This window comes from Stenella coeruleoalba (assembly GCF_951394435.1).
Source record: "Stenella coeruleoalba genome assembly, chromosome: 12".
Lineage (NCBI taxonomy): Eukaryota > Metazoa > Chordata > Mammalia > Artiodactyla > Delphinidae > Stenella > Stenella coeruleoalba.
The window spans coordinates 72137716-72161327 of NC_137158.1; the positions used below are offsets into that span (position 1 = coordinate 72137716).

The following is a 23612-nucleotide window of genomic DNA, read 5'->3' on the forward strand; positions in this document are numbered from 1 at the left end:
ATATGGGAATAAAAATCGGGAAACTTTTTAATTTATATCATGCACAAGTGTTACCAAGAGGGAGGATAAAAAAGAACAGAAAAGGAAAGAAAAAAAAGAAAAAAGATAATAAAATAATTCAAGAGAGAAAGAAATAACAAAATTAATTCTCTGTGTACAATTTAACATGGTTAATAAAGTGCTTACTACGTGAAAAGCAATAGGTCTATATTGGTAATTATTCTCTCCATTTTTATAGGATTTTAGAGTTTGAAAGCATTTTCCCAGAGTTGATGCCAAGAGATCTATATTGCAAAACTTGGACCCATGCTGACTCATTGCCTAATAGTAAGGAAGTCGTTTTTATCTTTTTATACTTTTATATCTGACTCTTTGTACAATGATTATAAGACTTTTACCTTCTTTTCAAATCAAATGTAATGCCAAAAAATAAATCACAGAACTGAAAATTTTTTTAGCAAACATGCACCACAGTTCTAAAAATTGTTTCCTTAGGACCCTTAGAGGAGTAGAATATTTTCATGTTAATCCTTTCATTTCAAAGAATTATTTTCCTAAACCATTTCTTTGTCTTGTGTTTTCTCTGATTTTCATTCACATATTTTAGCTACTTCTGTTCTCACTTGAGTTTTTGTTGACAGACTTCAAAAATAGCATTTACTGGGCTTCCCTGGTGGTGCAGTGGTTGAGAGTCCACCTGCCGACGCAGGGTACGTGGGTTCGTGCCCTGGTCCGGGAAGATCCCACATGCCGCGGAGTGGCTGGGCCCGCGGGCCATGGCCGCTGAGCCTGTGCATCCAGAGCCTGTGTTCCGCAACGGGAGAGACCACAACAGTGAGAGGCCCACGTACCACAAAAAAATATATATAGCATTTATTTAGCTCCTTTTGCCAGTGCAGTGAGTTACTTAACTTTTTAACCATGGACAGTCTAATCCATGTAACTACAGTGTGCCTGCCTAGCCACTCCTTGGGTTCCCTGGAGATACTCTGTCTCCTTATAATCTCACCCTATTTTCCTTTCAGATTCCCACCAAGCCAGGTTCTCATTCAGACTGTTAGTTCTGCTAAGGCTAGGAGCACTGTCAGCTCTAATTAGATTCTATTCCTCACTACAAGCCTACTGTGGAATGTGCTTCCATAATAAAATTTAGTCTGAAATAGACTGTGTGCTAAAGGTCAACCTAAGATAGCCTTTGGCTTCCCCCTAGATTCTAAATTGATTTTCTAGTTCATGAATCTCCTCTTTTATATTTGTTTGCTGGATGGCATGACCTTAGTGGAAAAGAGTTCTGATAATCCACCCATCTAGCGCCATTGTTTCTGGTGGCTTTACTTGGGATGGGCTGGATTCTGGGAGTCTAATATCCTTGCTGCCCTAAAATCAGGTAAACTAGGTCATTGTATCTCCTTGTCAGAGCCTCCTCTGATACCTTTTCCCTTAATCATCTATGCAGACCCTTTCCCTTTGGTTAACATAGAGTTCTACTCTTGGGTTTGTCATTGACACACGTCTGTAACACTGGCATCACAGGGGAATGGGGCAGCTCTTCAGGATATTGATTTGCAAGAGAAAACTAGGATCCCAGTGAATTCTCGGAGATTATAGTAGAAGTGACTCTCAATTAACAGGCTTTTAAGTACCTATTATGTAGACTCAAATAGCATATAATGTAGTTGGGGAGATAAGTCATGGACTCATGATTACGCTAGGGAAAGCAGTAAATGCCATGTGCCAAATAAATGGTACATATATTAAAGTATCATGGGAGCCCATAATCAGATAGCAACCACCTCCAGCTGGGATAAGCTTGGAAGACTTTTTGGACAATTTCGATTGAGTTTTCAAAGATAGGAAGCATTTACGCCATTGAAGTGAAGAGATACTACTGAAGGAGGAAAAGGCATAAATCAAAAACAAAGTATAAAATAGGTTTGGGATGCACTGAGCACACACAATGGCTGGAATGGAGGTGTCTCGCGTATGGAGGTCAGAAGGCTTGTCATACTCAGAGATCCCTTCTTTAGGAAACTGCCCAGCCCATAGCCTTCTGCTCAGGGAAGAAGCCCCAGCACCATGCCCCACCCCCCCGCCCCCGCCTTTATGTCTTAATTGCATGGATGGGCAATCACTGGTGAAACTGGACTTGGGCAAGTGACTCAGAAGCAGCCAAATCAATTAGCACAGTGATGTCCTGAAATGATAGTCTCTGTCCAGAAGAGATGAGAGTGCTTAGCTGAGTTATTTATACCAGCTGCCTTTGGATTTTTTTTTTTTTTTTTCAGTACACGGGCCTCTCACTGTTGTGGCCTCTCCTGTCGCGGAGCACAGGCTCCGGATGCACAGGCTCAGCAGCCATGGCTCACGGGCCCAGCCACTCTGCGGCATGTGGGATCCTCCCGGACCGGGGCACGAACCCGTGTCCCCTGCATCGGCAGGTGGACTCCCAACCACTGTGCCACCAGGGAAGCCCTGCCTTTGGAATTTGAAGACTGATCACATGATAGCAAAGGGAAACAAAGATGACATGACAGAGGGACCATACAGGATGATGACCCTTCAGCCACTCTTCTTATATCTTTTTTTTTACATGTTTTAAATTGAGATATAGTTGATGTACACTCTCCTTATATCTTGAGTTTCTCTTTGCATCTACAAGGAGTATCCCAGGGCATCCATATTTGAGATGGGGAGGTTAAGGATTATGGGGCAAGGCCCTGGCCTTAACCATGGCCTTGGAATTTGCAGAAAGATCCATAATGCCTCAATTCCCCCACCCCTATGGCTGAAGAAAATGTGAAAGTGGGCTAACATGAGGGGAAGATGGAGGTAGGATGGAAGCTTTGCTGTCTTTCAACATATGCAGCTTCTTTCCAAGTTTACAAATTGCAGGATTTAATCTGTTCATAACTAGCATTACCTGGAGGTAGACATATCTCCATTTTCATTCAGAGAGAGAGTACAACCCCCAAATCTGGAACCTGAGTGCTTGGAATTGAACCCCACCCTCCCCAGTATCAGCTATATAACCTAGGGCAAGTTATTTTTCTTCTCTGTACCTCAGTTTCCACATCTGAAAACAATAAGGAGGAGGATAATAATCATATCTGCCTTATAAGGTTGTTATAAGAATTAAATAAAGTGCATGGCACATAGTAGGAACTATATAAACACTGTTATATAAACTTAGCATATTTTTATTTCCAAAGATTCTATGTAAGTTCAGTGGGTACTGTATGTCCCCCAGTGTAGGCCCCTATGGACTTAGGTAAAACACTTAGGATCATTTTCATAATGAATAAATGATATGATGGTATAAAGAGTCCTGTTTGGGTACCATGCTAGCATAATATAACAAAAAGATAAATTAAAAAACAGGGTTCTAGAATTTCTTTCTTCCCACAATACTGAGCAGCAGGGAGAGAAAACTATGGGACTTTGTGTGGAGAATAGGAGGCCCATACAGGGACACAGTTCCAGGTCATCACAGCACCCACTGCATCTTCTCTGTGTGCCCATACCTAAGGTTGTGCCATGCAGCATGTTTGAATTGAGGAGAACATTGCAGGGGGCTCCATGCTTTCTTTGCAAGGAGAATACAAGGGCCAGCAATACAGAGGTTACATCAGTGAGGCATTTTTAAAATCACTTGCTATTTGAAATTCTCTGAAACAAAACAAGAAGAAAAAACAACAGCAATACCTAAAATGCGTGCCTCAGCAAACTGACAATCACTGACCTGGCACTGACTCTGGCCGGGTAATGGGAGACCGCAACGGGACGCCTGGAGCCCTGCAGCTCTGAGATGGAGAGAAGGTTCTTTCACAGCAACTCTGGAGAGAAAGAGAACGAGAGAGCAGAAGACAGTGATCAGCAGATTTCCGATGATGGCTGCGAGAGACAAGATCTCAAATGCACCGGATTTTAATGCCAATCTGCTTTCCAGTCTCATCTAACACACTTGAGTCTCACATAGGTCCGTCTTTCTTTTCAGGCTCCCAGGGGGAATCGTTTCTGCCTTTAGATCCCTTTTAGCCTTCTTTTGTTCCCACACACCTAAGGTCTAGCAAAAGCCTTACTTCTTGAGCATTTGTCCCAGGTGTGCTCTCAAAACATCCATTGTCTCGATCTTAACATCACAGACCAAAGCAAGATCTTTATTTCCTTGAATCTGCTCTATTTTAAAAACCTCCTTCCTCTTCTGGTTTCAATTGTCCACAGTCTATTCAAAACACTTGAAAAGACTTCATCTTCCCAAGCATCACTTTATCACAATATTGCCTTTTCTTAGAATCCTATAGTTGCTCTTTATTGCTTCCTGAATCCCATTAATATCTAAGACTAGGGGCTTCACTGCCTTCCAACTGCTGGACCTCCCATCCTCTCACATTTTATTCCAACCCTGACTGCCATGTTTTCTATTACTTTCCCATTCTGCTGCCAGCAGAGAGTTTTTTATCCTCCTCTCATTCCTCATCACACATGTGACATCTTCCCTTTGAACACAACTGTCCTACTCTTTGCCCAACCATGTCTTGAAAAATCTTCAATATGATGGCTTTCACTCAAAACTTATAGTTTTCCCAAACAGTAAATAATTTTTCTTCTTTCTTCCTCAATTCCTGAATATTCCACCATTGTAAACACAGAGGAGGATGAAGACAATGATGATGGTAACTTTGATGAAAAAAATAATAACAGCTTGTGTATGGCTAGAATTTTGCAGTTTGCATAGCAATTTCACACAAATCTTATATTGTTGCTGTTCCTGTTATTATTATTTAGTTAGCAGAAACTATCCAAAACTCTTTTCTTCCTCACATCTCTCTATATTTCACACAGTGCTTCATATACATGGAGTAAAAGGAAGCTAGAAGGATAGACTGAGTTTTTATTGCATAGTTTTAGAAAATAATTTCCCCATGATTCCTCCTGTTTTCTCACTTTGCAAGCTGGGATGATAAATAATTTGCCACTCTCTTCCCTCTACCAGGGGGGCTTTGAGGATTAAGGGTAGAATTATGAAAATGACTCATTTTACAAAGTGACCAAGAGAAGAAGTGGAATTCAAGAGAATCATGGCCCAAAGGGTCACGATTTGGGAATCATGCCCCACCCGGCATATTCCTTCTGCCTCTTTCCTATATCCATTCCAGCTTTAAGAGTATGAAGTAGGCACAGCAAAGAAAAGCTATCCCAGAACTCCTGAGCTTTTATCCTAAAAATCAAGACACACACTGGCCATGAGTTAAGCTGGCCAGTAGATTTAGCAGAAATATATATTTCTGCCATAGTATCTAATTTTGGCATAGTATCTAATTAACTGTGCACATAATTCAGACCCCTGAGGCAACTTCCAAATAAATGTTCGTCATTTCCACAGGCATTAACACCTATTACTTTGCGGAGAAAAGCTCCAAGAAAAGATAATCTTGGTTTTGCATCGCTAAAGCAGCACTCTGAAATAAAATATTTGCTCTATTTCGGTATTTATTGAGAAATGTTTATATTCTGGGTATCTTTTTTCTAAACTACTGATTTCTTCCTCTTAATTTTGCAAAGTATTTAACATGCAACACCGTGGGATGCCCCTTTTGGAGAACAGAACAACCTTGCAGAGCGGCCAATTAGTGCCATTCGGGGCATTTTTACAGCACTCGACCTTTTTTTGTGCTTTATGCTTTTTCAGAAGCTACTTTTTATTTTAGGGCAATGAAACTAGACCCAAGGTATATTTAGACAACCATAATGAGGGTTTATCACAACTGGGGGAAAGTGAAGAAATGTAGAGGAAAAAGGAGGGAAAAGGTAACCAACACAAAACGAGCACAGACACGGCACCTGATGTGATGCTAGGTATTTTAGTTATTTACACGGTTAACATTTTATTTTGAAAATTTTGAAAGAATAGTCCAATAAACACATATAATCTTCACTTATATTCATTGATTGCTAACATTTTGCCCGATTTGCATGCCATATCTGCACCATATATATATATATATATATATATATAGAGAGAGAGAGAGAGAGAGAGAGAGAGAGAGAGAGAGAGAGAAAGATATATATGTATATATATAGGACATATATATGTTTTATATAATACATATATATGTAGAGAGACATATATTTATGAGAGAGAGAGAGAGAAACACATGTACACATACACATATTACCTGTGTGCATATATATGGCACATTTTAAAGTAAGTTGTACATAACACTTCACCTCTAAATACTTCAGCATGCATCTCTCAAAAAACAAGGATGCTCTTCCACAAAATCTCTGTATCATTATCACACTCTTTGGCCATATTAAGTTTGATCTCTTGGATATGTGTCAATTTTAAGATCACTTGTAATTTCTCAATTGTAAAGATACATTTTTCCTTACAATTCAAATGTAATATGGGGGGGAGGGCAGTGCTACTTTGAGAATATCACTTTCTTCAACAATGTTTCATCTGTTTTAAGCATCAATTGATGACCCTGAATTATAAAAATATGATTCCAATTTTACCAATGAAGAAACCAGGTTTTACCTTCTTTTTATTAACTAGCTAACATGTAGCTGAGCCAGCCTTCAGACCTACCCAGGGCTATAGATTCATAATCAGCTGCCCTCTGGGGTCATGCTGCCTCGTTAAGATCTTGGTAAAATTGGCCCCAATTCCTATAACACAGTTCAGAGAAAACGCATTGCGTTTTTTAAGATTCCTGTAACTTCTTCCAGGACTTACACTGTCAGGGATACTCCAGCCTCCTGGCCCTGATGAATCAGAGCTTCCTGTTCCATGCTAACCCAAAAGCTGAGCCCAGTTTTAGTTTCTTTCCTTGATTTCTATATTAAAGAGCTTCTGAGTGGGTAGTAGACTTTCGTGAAGAGATGTTAAAGGAAAAGATTTACTTTGCCTCTTCACCAAAAATCTAGAACTGAATATTAGACATTTCTATTCTAAAAGTCATTTGTCTCGTCTCCATGTCCCTAGCCTCACCCACCCCAGCTTCTCAGTATTCTTCTTGATGTGAACACAAAGATTAACTTCCTCTCATATTTTTATGGAGAATAATTCAGCACTCCCCAAGCCCTTATAGTAAACTCCGCTGTTCCTGCTTCCCTATGCGTATCCAGACTCAAAGATTTAAATTACACCTGATCAAAATGTGATCAAGCATTGAGCTTCCAATTCTCTCTCAGTCATTCTGAGGGGGACTGCAGGAGGTAGAAAGAGTGGAATTCTTGTTACATGGTATCTTAGGAAAATCAACCAATTAGCCTAAGGCCTTAAAATAAAGTCAGAGCCTAGTTTATATGCCTTTGAGTTTCCATGGAGATAAAACATTAATTGGAATGGGCCACTGTGAGGATGGTAAGAGGTTGACAGTCTCAGTAAAAATGATACAAGTGTTGGGTTTCATATTTACAGTAACTGGTTTGGGGCTATACATGGAGTTACTCTTTCCCACAGAAGAAAGTGGCCCTTACATGCATAAAAAGAATAAGAGAAAGGGGAATTTTCATAGAGATATAAAAGAGTAAATATAGATACTTGGGAAGCAATACCAAGCTAAATGAGTTATCTTCTGCCTTTCAAAGAATCAAGACAGGATCTAGTAAGAAGAGAGAAGCACCAAATGTCCCCAAGCCAGATGGAAACCTCCACCGTGTCCTGCTAACATATGAGAAAAGAAAGATATTCAAGATTGTAGGAGAATTAGCAATAGTCGTCTTAATTTTGTAAATATTTTTAGAATGCTTTATGAGATTAATCATTTTTTAAGCAGGTTTTTTGTTTGTTTGCTTGTTTAACCACAAAGACTATAATACAGGAAAAAATACCAGAACTTTAGGCAAATTCTATGCATGTTTTAAACTTTGTACACACATCTATGGAGACCTTTGTGGGTGTTAAATATGAATACGTTTTATTCAAATGATATTGCTAAAGTGTTCCCCCAAACAGGACCTGTTCCCAAAACAACCAACTTTCCCAAAGCAGCCACTTACTGCAGGCTTTTCTTTTATACTGTCCAACCTTGGGTCATCAGTCTGTGAAGCATCCAGTTCATTTCACAGACAACCTTTTACTGCTTTGAACTTGAGAGCACAATGTCAATGTCTATATTCTGTTTTGGAGTGGAAGAGACTACAAAAGATTTTGCAATAGGTTACCCCATCAGCTTGTCACAGGAGAACAAACACAACTTGCGGCAAGGGACAAGGTCCCTGGTTCTGTCTGCACAGCTCCGAGAGATGCCACTTGGCGATGACTTCGCTTTGCTTCTCTGCAGCCTGTCCATACCCACTACCCACCTCCTCTCCCCTCCCAGTTCTCATATCTCTTTTTTGTCAACCATTGGCTGCTTCCTAGCTTTTTTTGTGTGTGTGTGTGTGGTACGCGGGCCTCTCACTGTTGTGGTCTCTCCTGCTGTGGAGCACAGGCTCCGTACGCGCAGGCTCAGCGGCCATGGCTCACGGGCCAAGCCGCTCCGCGGCACGTGGGATCTTCCCGGACTGGGGCACAAACCCGTGTCCCCTGCATTGGCAGGCGGACTCTCAACCACTGAGCCACCAGGGAAGCCCTGCTTCCTAGCTTTGAAAGAGTTTTCTGCTCTGCGGTCAGGCCTGTGCCAGAGTTAATAAAGGTTTCACCACTGCTGTGCCTCTCTGTTCACACCATCTCAGGAGAAATAACTCAGACAACAACTGTTCCGAAGAGGAAAAGAAGAAAAGCCAAAGAGAATTAAACTAAACGTAAGGCACTTGTCTTTTGAAGATCTCCTCTCCTTTGCCAGGATCAGGATGAACTATTTCTTCCCACAGCACCCCTCCTCTTCTAATCATTGTTATCATCTCCTGTGGACAGACCTGCCTCGTTTTTATCTATGTCTAGCTTCCAGAAACCATGTGGACTACAAAGAAATAGCAGAAAGAGCGTAGTGACAAAGTCCAATCTCATCCAGAGGGATGACTTTGAAAGACTGAGGAGAAGATGTAAGAAAGTGTCAGGAGTTTTTTTGAAGAGGAACTTCAGAAAAGGAAGTAAGAATAGGCAAAAGTGGCATAAAGCTGGGGAGATGCTGTTTGCTGCTCTTAACTAATTGAAATGGTTCCAGGGAGTCACAGGCAAGCCATTTTATGGTTCTTAAGGAAGGTTCTATTTTTTTTCTAGGAGTAGAAAATAAAACAAATTATAAAAATTTTTCAAAAAAGTTCAAAGGAATCCATTAGCCTGATAAAAAGATCCAACCTCTTTTATATATTTAATTATCAAATTATAATTGCTCTGAAATAATAAACAGTAGTTCACAATTTTTTAATGCTTGGTATAAGCTAGGCATTATTTAAGTGACTTGTATGGATTACTCCCATTTTATAGACGAGGAAACTAAAACTTAAACAAAACAATTTGCTCAAGTTTCCAAACTTGCATTAGTAAGTGGTGAAACTGTACAAACTACCGCAACTACTCAAGACTCCATACTTTGAAGCGGGATTAGCCAATATAGGAAAATGCCAAAAGGAAGATTCAGGACCATGGAGGATCAAGACTTACACAGTCTTAATATTACCTATGGTTCTACCAGATCCTCAAAAATCAACTTCTGGTAAATTTCGTCATAACTACTTTTAGGCAATTCAAATAAAAATGTCCAAAAAAAAAGACATCAAGGGCTTCCCTGGTGGCGCAGTGGTTGAGAGTCCGCCTGCTGATGCAGGGAACGCGGGTTCGTGCCCCGGTCCTGGAAGATCCCACATACCACGGAGTGGCTGGGCCAGTGAGCCATGGCCGCTGAGCCTGCGCGTCCGGAGCCTGTGCTCTGCAACGGGAGAGGCCACAACAGTGAGAGGCCCGCATACCGCAAAAACAAAACAAAACAAAACAAAACAAAACATCGAGAAAGGGAAGGAGAGTTTTACCAGTCCTAGGAAGCCAGAAAGCTAGCCAGCTATTCTCCCATAGCTGTGAATGCACTTGGCCAAAAGAGATTCACCTGCGAGGTGGAAGAGGGGTGGACAGAGGGGCCAGGGGTAGCAGGAATAACTAAAGGTTGTTTGCTAGAGAGAGAGCACTACAGACTTGCCAGATGGTGAAAATGCTCACTTTGAGGAGGTCCCATTTGAATGAGGTAAAAAGAGAAGTAGGAGCTCTAAGGACAGCAAAGCAAAGCTGCCTCTGTCTCCCTAGAGAAAAGGACATGGGGAACCCCTTGGTGCTGCCCATAGGTAGTAGCAAAAAGTCTCTGCCATTATAACTGGAGCATTTCAGTAGAAATGCATATGGGCTCTTAAGTGTTTCCAGATCCCTGCTTCATTTAAGCCTTCTAGGGTAAGTAAACACCAGCAACACTTTCCAGTCAAATTGGCAAACATTCTACCTTTCTGTTTGTTGACTGTCAACAGTTTGTCTTCGATATTTCTGATGGATCAGTGTTGAGAAATGGGACCTTGGAGAATCAAGGCCTTTCGCCTTGCATTAATTCCTCTGCCTGATCAATAAGAGAAATAACAGTGCACTGCTCAGAACCCTGCTGCAGATAAATTAGATAATGTCTACAGAGGATAATGAAGATTAAAATGGTGCACGTACCATTGTCATGAATAATGAACACATTAGCTATACATTGTTATCCCAAACATACATTTTAAAGCTTATCGACTACAAAACCGGTGACATTTTAGTAGATGTTGGTTCAATTTAAAAGGAGGCCCTTTTGAAAAATGATCGACTATATTCAAATAAGACTTTTAAATAATTTTCATATTTCTATTAACTGTTTATTTAGGATCACATTATACATGGTCACTCATTATCACTAGGCCATTCTGAGCTTTTCACAAAAGGATTTCAAATAGGACCAGGGTTTTTTGGGTCAACCTAGCCAGTAATGACTCTTTCTTCTTTTTTTTTTTTTAAACATCTTTATTGGAGTATAATTGCTTTACAATGGTGTGTTAGTTTCTGCCCTATAAAAAAGTGAATCAGTTATACATATACATATTTTCCCATATCTCTTCCCTCTTGCATGTCCCTCCCTCCCACCCTCCCTATCCCACCCCTCCAGGCAGTCACAAAGCACCGAGCTGATCTCCCTGTGCTATGCGGCTGCTTCCCACTAGCTATCTATTTTACGTTTGGTAGTGTATATATGGCCATGCCACTCTCTCACTTTGTCACAGCTTACCCTTCCCCCTCCCCATATCCTCAAGTCCGTGCTCTAGTAGGTCTGTGTCTTTATTCCTGTTACCCCTAGGTTCTTCATGACTTTTTTTTTTTCTTAGATTCCATATATATGTGTTAGCATCCAGTATTTGTTTTTCTCTTTCTGACTTACTTCACTCTGTATGACAGACTCTAGGTCCATCCACCTCACTGCAAATAACTCAACTTCGTTTCTTTTTATGGCTGAGTAGTATTCCATTGTATATATGTGCCACATCTTCTTTATCCATTCATCTGTTGATGGACACTTAGGTTGCTTCCATGTCCTGGCTATTGTAAATAGAGCTGCAATGAACATCTTGGTACATGACTCTTTTTGAATTATGGTTTTCTCAGGGTATATGCCCAGTAGTGGGATTGCTGGGTCGGATGGTAGTTCTATTTGTAGTTTTTTAAGGAACCTCCATACTGTTCTCCATAGTGGTTGTATCAATTTACATTCCCACCAACAGTGCAAGAGGGTTCGCTTTTCTCCACACCCTCTCCAGCATTTATTGCTTCTAGATTTTTTGATGATGGCCATTCTGACTGGTGTGAGATGATATCTCATTGTAGTTTTGATCTGCATTTCTCTAATGATTAGTGATGTTGAGCATCCTTTCATGTGCTTGTTGGCAATCTGTATATCTTCTTTGGAGAAATGTCTATTTAGGTCTTCTGCCCATTTTTGGATTGGGTTGTTTGTTTTTTTGTTATTGAGCTGCATGAGCTGCTTGTATGTTTTGGAGATTAATCCTTTGTCAGTTGCTTCATTTGCAAATATTTTCTCCCATTCTGAGGGTTGTCTTTTCGTCTTGTTTATGGTTTCCTTTGTTGTGCAAAAGCTTTTAAGTTTCATTAGGTCCCATTTGTTTACTTCTGTTTTTATTTCCATATCTCTAGGAGGTGTGACCCCTTCTTCTTAAAATTTTTTTCAGAAAATTGGAAAGCATTATTAAGAAAAAGATAAATAAACCCTATCTATGAAGTTCTACCCACTCTTTGGACCTTGCAAGTCCTCCTGCCACTGCCATTTACCCAGCCACTGGCATGACCCACCTGATATGCTTCTCCCAGCTAAGCCTCACCAGCTGCTTGCCCCTCCATTTAACTGCCTAACCCACCCCAATTTAAATGCCTGGATCCATGATGAATCTCTTAAATTTTGCTTTGTGGTTATGTGATCAATCAGTCAATCTATGCTAGTGAATTCTAGAGTAACTAATACATAAGTAACAGCTTGCAACTTTTACCTGGGACCTCATCACATGATGGTTGTTCCTAAATCTCTGTGTACATAACAGAGGTTGCTGGAGATGTAACTACCTCGGTACGTACTGACTCTGTGACCCGCTCAGTCCTCACTACTCCAGAGCATCCTCCGCGCTCACCTCCCTTCAGGCTTCTTCGGCTCTTTATTTATTGTGCGAACTGTAAATCTGTTATGGCATGTCCCTTGGCACTTACACTGGACGAGCTTCTTGACTAGAACAAATTTTAAACTAATGTGCTCTCTCTGGCCACTAGTTGGGAATTTTATCATTCTGAGAGACAGAGCCACAGACACAGAGCCAGAAACAGACGCTCCAGTGACTCATTTCTGAACAAAATCCTAAAATAAGCAAGCTTTCCAAATGTGCATAAAATTTCAACTGCATCTGTACGTCCTGCTTATCTCTGGTACAAGGAAGCTTATTTAAATTGCCTCCAGAACTTGCCCCTACCCTCCAATAATATGGACAGTGCCAGTGCAGGGTGGCAGGGCAGGGGTCCTTGCGGAGAAGGAGAGAGAATGTTTCAGAGGGCAAACTGGAGAATCCACCCCTTAGGCCCTGCTGCTTACCGTTTGCAAATGCAGGGCTGAGTCTGGGGCATCAGAGGGGAAGGTGGGGGAATTAGGTGGCAATTATTTACACGGGATTCATGGTGGAGCAAAAATCCTTTCCTAAAGAAAGTCTTTAGATGAAAAGGATAATTTTGGGAAGGAAGTTTTTTCATCCACAGTGTTAGATGAGCTTATTTAAGCAGAAATTCTTAACCTGGGCTCTATGGAACCCCTAAAAATTCCTGAGGGTATTCTGTAATTCGATGCAGAATGATGTGGTATGTGTATTGCATGAGAATAATTCAAGACTACAACTCTTAAATATTTTCAGCCTCAAAGAATAATTCATGACCTCAAAACATTTATAAAATTGAATTATAAACTGTAAACTTAAAAGACCCAAAGAGAGACATTCTGAATTACTGTATGGAAATATTGTACCTAGGCAGTGATTTATTCAGGTATGGTAAATGATGACCAAAGTAAGTGAAAGATACTATTTACTTATCATTATTATTTTTTTGTATCACCTTTTTGTATGCACAAGCCCAGTGAAAGTGGGATGCTTCATGGAGGACAGAGAGAAAACAATAGGATTAACAATGCTCTGAGATCCAGGGATTCATGTAAACCTTCTAAGCTTCTTATTTCAACTCTAAGATAAGAATTCGATCTGATGACATTTCAAGTGAACTTTCAACTCTGAACTTCTATAGCAAAGCCTTTATCCATGCTATAATTTAAATATTTGTTCTCAAAGGTACAATCAATACAAAACAAAATTTTAAAATAAAAACAAATACACAAGGAAAAATACGTAAATTTTGTGTTCTTTTAAAACCTGTCCCAAAATTAAGACACTTCCTTGTCAGAAACCACACTGGAATATCTACAGAATTTGTCCAAAAGCACAACTTTCTTATGATTTGGTGACAGTCATTGAAAAAAGAATTGTAGTTTGCGGGACTGCCTAATTTGTTGATAACTAAACACTAGCAGTTATTCTTAAACTTCAGCCTGCATCAGATTCACCTCAAGGGCTGATTGAAATAGATTTCTGGGTACCACCCCCAAAATTTCTGGTTCACTGTGTGGGTGTGGAGCCTGAGAACTCGCCTTTCTAACATGTTCCTGGATGATGCTGAAGCTCTTGCACCAAGAACGACAGTCTACCCTGCAGCTGCATCCACCCTGCACTACCCTCCACCCTGCACTACCCTGCACCCTGCACAGCCCTCCACCCTGCACTACCCTCCACCCTGCACTACCCTCCACCCTGCACAGCCCTCCACCCTGCACAGCCCTCCACCCTGCACTACCCTCCACCCTGCACTACCCTCCACCCTGCACAACCCTCCACCCTGCACTACCCTCCACCCTGCACAACCCTCCACCCTGCACTACCCTCCCCCCTGCACAACCCTCCCCCTGCACTACCCTCCCCCCTGCACTACCCTCCCCCCTGCACTACCCTCCCCCCTGCAGCTGCATCCACCCTGCAGCTGCATCCACCCTGCACTACCCTCCACCCTGCACAACAATCCACCCTGCACTACCCTCCACCCTGCACTACCCTCCCCCCTGCACAACCCTCCCCCTGCACTACCCTCCCCCCTGCACTACCCTCCCCCCTGCACTACCCTCCACCCTGCAGCTGCATCCACCCTGCAGCTGCATCCACCCTGCACTACCCTCCACCCTACACAGCCCTCCACCCTGCACAACAATCCATGCTGCACTACCTCTGCAACAGAAGGTTGTCTGAGCCAAGGAACATCCCATTTGATTGTCACAGAGGAAACAGACGTGTCTTGTTTTTTATCTCTGAGAGCAGACAGATAATGTTTAGAAATTCCTAACTCTCTCATGAAACCTTGCTCCCGACATCCACATATAGACTCATTCTCTGGTAACTCAGTAAGTTTCACTGACTTATTCTGACTTCTGGGTGGCAACAGCTCTAATCTCTCAGATTTCCCCAAAGAGAAAAAAAGAGCCATGTGCACATTTAAAAGAAAGGAAGAATGGAAGGAAGGAAGGAAGGAAGGGGAGAGAGAGAAAGAAAAAGAGAGAAAGAAAGAAAGAGAGAGAGAAAGAAAGAGAGAGAGAAAGGGGGAGAGAGAGAGAGAGAGAGAGAGAAAGGGAGAAAGGAAGGAAGGAAGGAAGGAAGGAAGGAAGGAAGGAAGGAAGGAAGGAAGGAAGGGAGGAAGGAAAGAAGGAAGGAAGGAAGAAAGAAAGAAAGAAAGAAAAGACAGGGTTAATACCACTCACTGAGCCTTAGGTCTTAACCAGGCAATTGGATGCCTTGTCTTAGGAGGCATGAAATGAGTAGAGTCCATGCCTCCAGGGAATACTGAGAAGTAGACAACACATGCTTGGGTCATATCTGTGCCACTTATTCATTACAACTCATTTAAAATAAATTGGGATTTTTTTGGTTGTTGTCCTGAGCCTGAACTTAATATTTTCTTAATGTCTGTTATCTACTTCCGCCAAAAGTGCTACTTCTTCTGGGGAGGAACCGGAAGTACAGCAGATGAGCAAGGGAGACTAAAGACCGGACAGAGCCCGGGTCCTGCTACATCTTTGCTATGTGACCTTTCTGAGCTCCCATTTCCTGGTGGGTAAAGTGGAAACTACTTATATTGCCACGAGTGTTGGAGAAAAATGTGCAGTTTCTTTTCCTTTCAGTTCCCTATAGGTAGATCTTCATTCACCATGTGCTTTCAAAGGTCCAAATACACATCAGAACTATTTGGATGACACTAACACGTAATATGTCAACTTTCAGAGATTATATAAACTCCACTATCTTACATACCTGTAAGTGACAACCATGATAATTTATATTCTTAGACACAATGCTAAAAGTCTTAATAAAACACCTGCTAAATTTTCAATCCATAAGTATGGCTATATAACCCACCCAATTATCCTGTTGAGCCTACGATGTGTAAGGCATTAGGCTGGGCCCTATGGTGCAGGGGTCCCCTGACCAAGACCATCAGCATCACCTGGGAACTTATTAAAAAGGTGGATTCTTGGGTCGCACGCTACAACTACTGAATCAAAAACTCTGGAATGGGGCCCAGCAATCTGTGTTTTAACAAGCCCTCCAAGTAATTTTGATGTTTGCTAAAGTTTGAGAATCACTGCCATAGGAGATTCAAGAAAGTATCAAACAATCTGATTGTAATGCATGGGAGATTAGACAAGAGTTCAAATAGCAACCGCACAGAGCAGTATGCAGCAGCTGCGTAAGTGTGACAGAGCTTGGGAGTTCCATGGAGGGAAAGAGCACTTCACACTGGAGCATTAATAGAGGCTTCACGGAGAGGGTGTAGTAGAGTGAGGACTACAGAATCTTAAAATGCAGAGCAATGCGGAAGGCAAGACAAACTGCAGAAACAGCCTGAAAAAAGCTTTGGAGGGAGGTTAATGATTAATTCAGAGAAGCTCTTGTGATGAACCAGGTGAAGCAAAAAGTTGCTACATTATGGAGAATTTGGAACACTGTGCTAGAAATGTACTCCCAAAGCAGTGGGAAACCATTGCAGGTTTTTGAGGAGGAAAGTTACTCAAGCTGACCTGTGTTTCAGAAAAAAAGCTCTTCGAGTGACGTGAGGAATTTGGCATAGAAGAGTTTAGAGGCAGATAATGATGTGTTATAGCCCTTTCGTGAGGGACTCTGAATTCTAATTTAAGATCCCCAATGTTGTTTAAAAACCACTGCATTAGAATAAAGACTGTTTTGTTTAAATGAGAAATGCTGCCATCTGATCACATTTTGATCCACACCATGCATTGTTTCATAGCTCTAACTCATTCGATTAATTTAATAAATGCTCATTTGAATGCTTTTTCTGTGCTACAAAACAAATGAAATTCAGTAGTATGGTGTTTCTTTTCCCAAACCTTCTTGTTAAGCAAAAGGATGCTTTCAAGTCAGGGATCTTGTGCTTGTGCATCATCCTAGCTTCCTCTTTTCTGGGAAGATGACACAGCCTTTGTTGTTTATCAGCACATCCAGCATGTCTGTCGGTCCCTTCCACTTTTCACAAGATGGGTCCTGTTCAGAACTTCCCTACTGGGTACAGCAATCGTGTCTCTCAGGAAGTTCAGTCCACACATCACTGGCAGGTCAACCAAGACCTCGCCTCTTCTTTGCTAAAACTGACCCGCTCCAACTCCCAGAAGTCATCCTTCAGCAGGGAAATATCTATGTGACCTGGTAGAACCAATCAACTCAGTGGAACTTGATGGACGGGTAGGACTTGGTGGGCACAGGGGAGGGAACACAGGTGTTTGAAACACACTGGAAATTGCATTTTTTGTTTGTTTTTTAACCTGTTTTTTAACCTGCCGTAATGTTCAGTGTTTAGGTACTGATGACCCTGTTTTTAAATCTCAGCCAAACTACTTATTGTGAGATCTCCTGGGTTTCTTGTTTTCTCTCAGTTTATTCATATTCAAAATGGAGAAAATCCTTGGAGCTGTAGTGAGATAGGATGGTTAGCACAGGAACTATTATTATCATTTTTGAATTGTTGCAAGCAAATTGAAGTTTGAGAAAAAGTATCACTCTTGATCATTAAATTAGTTAATAATAGAGAAGACACACATCAGCTGTTATAATTCAGTGATGTATATTTTATTCTAGATATTTAAAAGGAGAATAGGGTGTATTTTGTTCAGGTAATACAAAGGAGAAAGGCTTTAAGTCTCTAGTCAAGGAGCTGAGGCACAGAATTCTTCTTAAACAGCAATACACACTAACTTTAGTTTTTATTGCTTATGTTTCCAGTATAGGGAATATAACACACCAAATTATGCAGAAAGTAGATTTTAGTTTACTCCTGTAAAATGAATGAGAAGCATAATTTGGCTCTAAAAATAAAGTTTTTAAATTGCTTTCAAATTAAATTTTACTCTAGAATCAGAGTACTTTAACCAACACTGGTTAAAGTTGTCACTGGGCTGCGGTGACAACTATTCCATTTCACATTGAAAGAGTTAGAGCATCCAAAGAGAAGGAAGTAGCTTAAATTCACATATCAAATGAGTGAAATCTCACAGAAGAACTAAAACTGATTCTTGAGGTAGAGGGAGAGATGATAGGCAGGGCACAGAGGATTCTGAGGGCAGTGAGAATACTCTATATGATATTATAATGATGGATACATGTCATTCTACATTTGTCCAAACCCACAGAAGGTACAGCACCAAGAGTGAACCCTAAGGGTGAACTATGGACTTTAGATAATTATGATGTGTCAGTGTATTTTTATCCTTGTTAAAAAATTGTACTATTCTGGTGAATGCTTTTGATAATGGAGGAGGCTATGCATGTGTGAGGGGCGAGGGTATCTGGAAAATCTCTGTACCTTCTTCTCAATTTTATTGCAAACCTAAAACTTCTCTCAAAAAATAAAATTTGAAAAGAAACTGACTCTCTCTTTCCTTAGGATGGAGCTTGGGCTGACTGGGCCATAGGGATCCCTGAGGGTGGAGCAGAGACTTCCAGGAAATTCAATCACAGAAGGGAAAAGAGCAGAGAATTCTACGGAAGTCAAAGCCTGTTGAAATAACCAAGATGAGATTTTAGAATTATTCACTGAAGTAAGCATATGAATGTTCATACTAATCAGTAAGTTCCAACACAGTATATTTCCAGCACATTGTGGGATAGGAAAGGATGAGAACCACAGAGAAGTACTCACCGTGTACTCAAAAGTGAGAAATATATTATCACCCTCTAGTGTATAAAACCACAAATCTATGGTATAAAACCCCCCTCTACTGTATAAAACATAATGGATCACAGCAGAATATCAAAGACATTTAAAAGATCTAGAGTGATTCCAGGCCCTTGAGACTAGACAACAACCCGATATGAACTCATATTAGACTAAAACATGTCTCATTAGAAGCAGGGGTGACCTATCATGGAATCAGAGAAAAGGGAGTCAATATTTAAAGCAAATACTGAAAAGGCAAGAGTGGGATTGGAGACCATAATACTTGAGGAGCATGAATACATATGGCTGTGTAACGTTCACGACAATCATCAGTGGTGAGGTAAAAACTGAGAAGACCTACAGCTAGATTGATCAAAGGTTGAGATTCAGCTGGGCAGGTAAAATGGGAGGACAGGCAAGCAAGGACATTAAAAGAAAGTGACTAAAGTGATTTACAATGGGGTCTAAGTTGGATGAGAGAGCAGTAAAAGTAGGAGGAGTTGATGGACAAAAAGCCAGGAATCGTGGAGGGACTCAAGAGTGATGATGCTGGAAAAACAGAACCCTACGGGTTTTGTTTTTTTTTTTTTTTTTTTTTTGCTTACGGTACGCGGGCCGCTCACTGTTGTGGCCTCTCCCGCTGCGGAGCACAGGCTCCGGACGCGCAGGCTCAGCGGCCATGGCTCACGGGCCCAGCCGCTCCGCGGGCATGCAGGATCCTCCCGGACCAGGGCACAAACCCGTGTCCCCTGCACTGGCAGGCGGACTCCCAACCACTGTGCCACCAGGGAAGCCCAGAACCCTATGGTTTGAGAAGCATAGGGCCCTGTGATCGGAGAAGGGTCTTGCTGAGTATGGGATCATAAGAATGAGGCGCTGAACTGAGGAAAGTTGAAAGTTATTGGATCTGGAAAGATGAAAAATTCAAGAGGCCAGGGTGTTGCATGAGGAATCCATGTGAACAGGAAAAGTAACCCACAATGGAGAATAAGGCTGTAAGCTAGGTGCTTGCAAGAATGAGAGGGAGACCGAGAAATTTGGTAAAGGAGTGAGATAAGGAGAGATGGGGATTTAGTTGGATGTTCCAAGTCACCAAAGAGCAAGGATTTTTACATGATAGAGAAGGACTCATGCCTGAAATTAGCCTTGAGAATGAGGAGTACACTACCCAAGTTACTGGAGCTGGGGAATTGGGCCACCTCCATTTGGGGGCAAAAAGGTCCTCAGGGAGAGTCAAACACCAGCTAAGGCAAGGTTGTGCAGGGAATGTTCAGTGGAGGGGCTGAGGGCAAGGGGAATTGTGGATATAGGATAAGAGTGGACACAGAAGAAAAGTGGGAGAGGGAGGGGAGAAGAGAAAAGTTGGGTATGTAATAGGAAGAAAAGCACAGAAGCGTTTGGGGATGAAAAGATGGGAGAAGACAGAGGAAAAGGAGCTTACACTTTGGACAGTCACAGAAGTAGCAGGGGCAGGAGGCAATTTTTACATCCAATCCCCAGTGAATGGGAGGAGATACTGTCAAGGAGGGATGGGGAAAGCCTCCACGGAAGGAGTAAATCATGACCTGTGTTGATAGGACTTTTAGGGAATTGGAGAGGTTGGGCTAGCTTTGTCCCAAGAGAGACATAAAAGGTGGGGTGGAGTGGGGAGAGTTAAACTGGGGCAAGATACTTTTGCTACTGTCTGCCCTTAAATAACCCTGAGCACAAAGACAAGGTAGCTGAATGCCTCCATCAAAGAAAGCTTAACCCACTCTCTGTTTCCTCCTGGGTTTCACTATGCTCAGAACATTTCCTCATAGGAGTACACTACGAGCCACTTGGGTATAAACAATACAGATCACAGAGTAGTGCAAGCAGCAAAAGAAGGAGGGAGTCTTACAGTATGTCCACAATGGTGTAAATGTTTTAAAGTTGATCTACCAGGGGGTCAGTGTATTGAATCCAGGGGAAAAAAAATATAGTATGTTGTTGTAGCTCCCCATAAACCTATAAAGCAGCACCTCTTCATGTAGTCTGCATTCTTTGGAAAAGATAGTGGTTCTCTTCATATGTGCTTCTGTTCCTCTCCTTAAAGCAATATCTTACAAACAGCAGACTTTCTGAGAAGAGATAAGAGGATTTGGGGTTGTCCCAAATGCAGTCTGTGCAGACTCTTATCTGCTCTTATCTGCTCGGATTATCTGGCCTTCATTAACTATTAAACGCTAACCTTTCCTATTCAACAAGAGGAGACTAATTTTCACAGCCTGATGAGAGAGATGTGGAGGTCCCTCAAGGCCACGTCTTTCACATTTCTGCCTTCTGGAAGATACGCCCCCAAAAAGTTTATTAAACACTACTAACCATTCTCATGACTGTATCTGCCATTCTCTTAACCTGGAGCTAGCTGGCTGAATTTGATGTTCTCTGCATCTGGAGCAACTGTGTCTACAGTGCTCAGGGAAGAGGGTGGAAACGGTCCTCGTAGCTACTCTGGCCCTTTGGCCGGCCCGGTTTGGTAAAGCCCTTCTGGATAACTCTCACTTTGCCCTGGGGGTGGCCGGGGGTCCTGAGCTGTGACTCAGTCCATTTTCTTTGGCATTTCACTTCTTTTCAGTTGTGTGTTTTCCTCTCCTAAGTCTTTGAACATGTAACATTTACAATTCCTGAAGCAAAATTAGATGACATCATCCAGAGAGTTAGATCTTTAGAAAAGTGTCAGTAAAGTGTTCCTTTACTTTCTAGTAATCTGCTTATAATTTTAATTTTTGCAGATTACATTCTGAGACCCAGGGCTGACTTAATAATTTGTTGTCCCTTCAGACCGATGGTTTAAAAATATTTGTTCAATATGTACTAAGGAGAGGAGTTATATGTTCTGTGGGGTGAGGCTGATTGCAGGGGTGCTCCAGCTGTGCTGAGCTGATCTGAGTAATTCAGTTCTCATCCCAGATGAGCTTAACACTCCACAAATGTCTCCTTGCCCTTACCTGACCCACCATCCTCAGAATCAGGTTAGAGACTTTTTTATTGTAACGTGAGCATGAGTCTTGGAAGTCTTTATTCTCATCCCCAGAGTCTTATCAAAGTAATTCTTGCAACTCCTTTCCCCTAGAGGAATTCTGGTAAATATGATTCCTTCTTATTCCCATTGATGTCTCTGCACCCAGTGCCCTTTACCTCTCTTCATATATGGATGAGCTGTCTCATCCCTGGACTCAGCCTAGCTAATAACTAAGGTCCCAAAATATACATAAATGTACAACTTTGATGCTATAGCAGTGACAGAATACCAAGGGAATACTGTTATATGGGACAAAGTTTTGGCCAAGATTGGAAACCAAACTAACAGAGATTTTAATAACTTTTTAATTGTTTCTTTGTCATTTAATTTTTTAATGCTTAATTCCAATTTTGGAGGAATTCTGAAAATTTGCCAGACAATTAACTGAGAGGGATGTTTTTGACAAAGTGTATTTTGATTTCAGCAAAACATTGGGCAAAGTTTTTGCTGTATTGTTAGATGAGATGGTTAAGGCTAGGTATAAACAAAAATATAATATATGGGTAATTTTTAAAATTTTTATTTTGGAAAATTTCATGCATATGCAAAAAATACAAGATGGTAGAATAAGCCACTAAGTACCTGTCACTTAACTTCAACCATTTTCATCCCATAACTAATTTTGTTTCATCAGTTCCAGAACCTTCCCCACTATCACCAAGATGAAAAAACACCTGAAAAAGCTGAGAAAATAGATTAACCAAATAAGTCAGACAGAGAAAGACAAATATATATCACTTACTTGTGGAATCTAAAAAAGTGATACAAATGAACTTATTTACAAAACAGAAACAGACTCACAGACATAGAAAACAATCTTATGGTTACCAAAGGGGAAGAGGGAGAAGGATAAATTAGGAGTATTGGATTAACAGATACACACTACTATATATAAAATAGATAAACAACAAGGACCTACTGTACAGCACAGGGAACTATATTCAATATCTTGTAATAACCTATAATGGAAAAGAATCTGAAAAAGAGTTTATATATATATATCTAAATCACTTTGCTGTACACCTGAAACTAACACAGCGTTGTAAATCAATTATACTTCAATTAAAAATATTTTTAAAGCTGAGAAAATATATTTGATATTAACAAGATAAAATACTAGCAGTGTAAACAGAAATTTCTCCCTTTGAGAATTTTTAAATGTGTGTCATTTAATTTAATTGATTTTAATTTTAAGGATAAAGAAAAAGTTTTAAAGAAATTTGGGAGAAAAAGCTGAGTGTGATAGCTCAATATAAACCAATTCCTGGAGAAAACTGCTGAACAAGTGGACGCCATCTCAGCTAAGACAAAAAGTGGTTTCCAGATCAACTAGACGATCATGAACTCTTGTCTTATGGGCCCCCACTGAGATACTGTCTTTAACTCTGAACACCACATGTTAAGAAAGATAATGTACAAGTAAACCACATCCTGGGAGAGCTACAGAAAAGGTATCCAAAAATCATAGGGGGAGCAGGTAAAGAAACTAGGCATGTCTCATTTCAATTAAAAATAATTAAGAAGTTAAAAGACAAGAAAATTGCCTTCAGTCACTGAATCAGTGTCTATGGAAAAAGGACTAGTTTTGCCATTTAAAGATATGCTGAGTATCTCGTGACACTTTGCAGGCTTCTGTTGGTTTCATTTGGTGACAAATTTTAGACTCTTTCATGTCCTTTACTTCAGTATAAGCTTAATACCAGGCATACTAAATACCATCTTTCAGATGCTTACCGTTCTCCAAATTACGAACAGATCAAATCTAAATTTGAAAAATTCAGTCAATATTGGGCACGGGAA

At 40.9% G+C, this 23612-nt stretch overlaps 1 long non-coding RNA gene across 4 annotated transcripts in view; it reads right to left on the reverse strand.

Annotated features, from left to right (window-relative positions):
- Positions 1 to 23612, reverse strand: part of LOC307195309 — a 442224-nt gene that overhangs the window by 134827 nt on the left and 283785 nt on the right. For all 4 annotated transcript variants that reach the window (XR_013830787.1, XR_013830788.1, XR_013830789.1 and 1 more), the window contains one exon: positions 3740 to 3833. This is a non-coding gene — a long non-coding RNA (uncharacterized lncRNA). The remainder of the gene's footprint in view (positions 1 to 3739; positions 3834 to 23612) is intronic.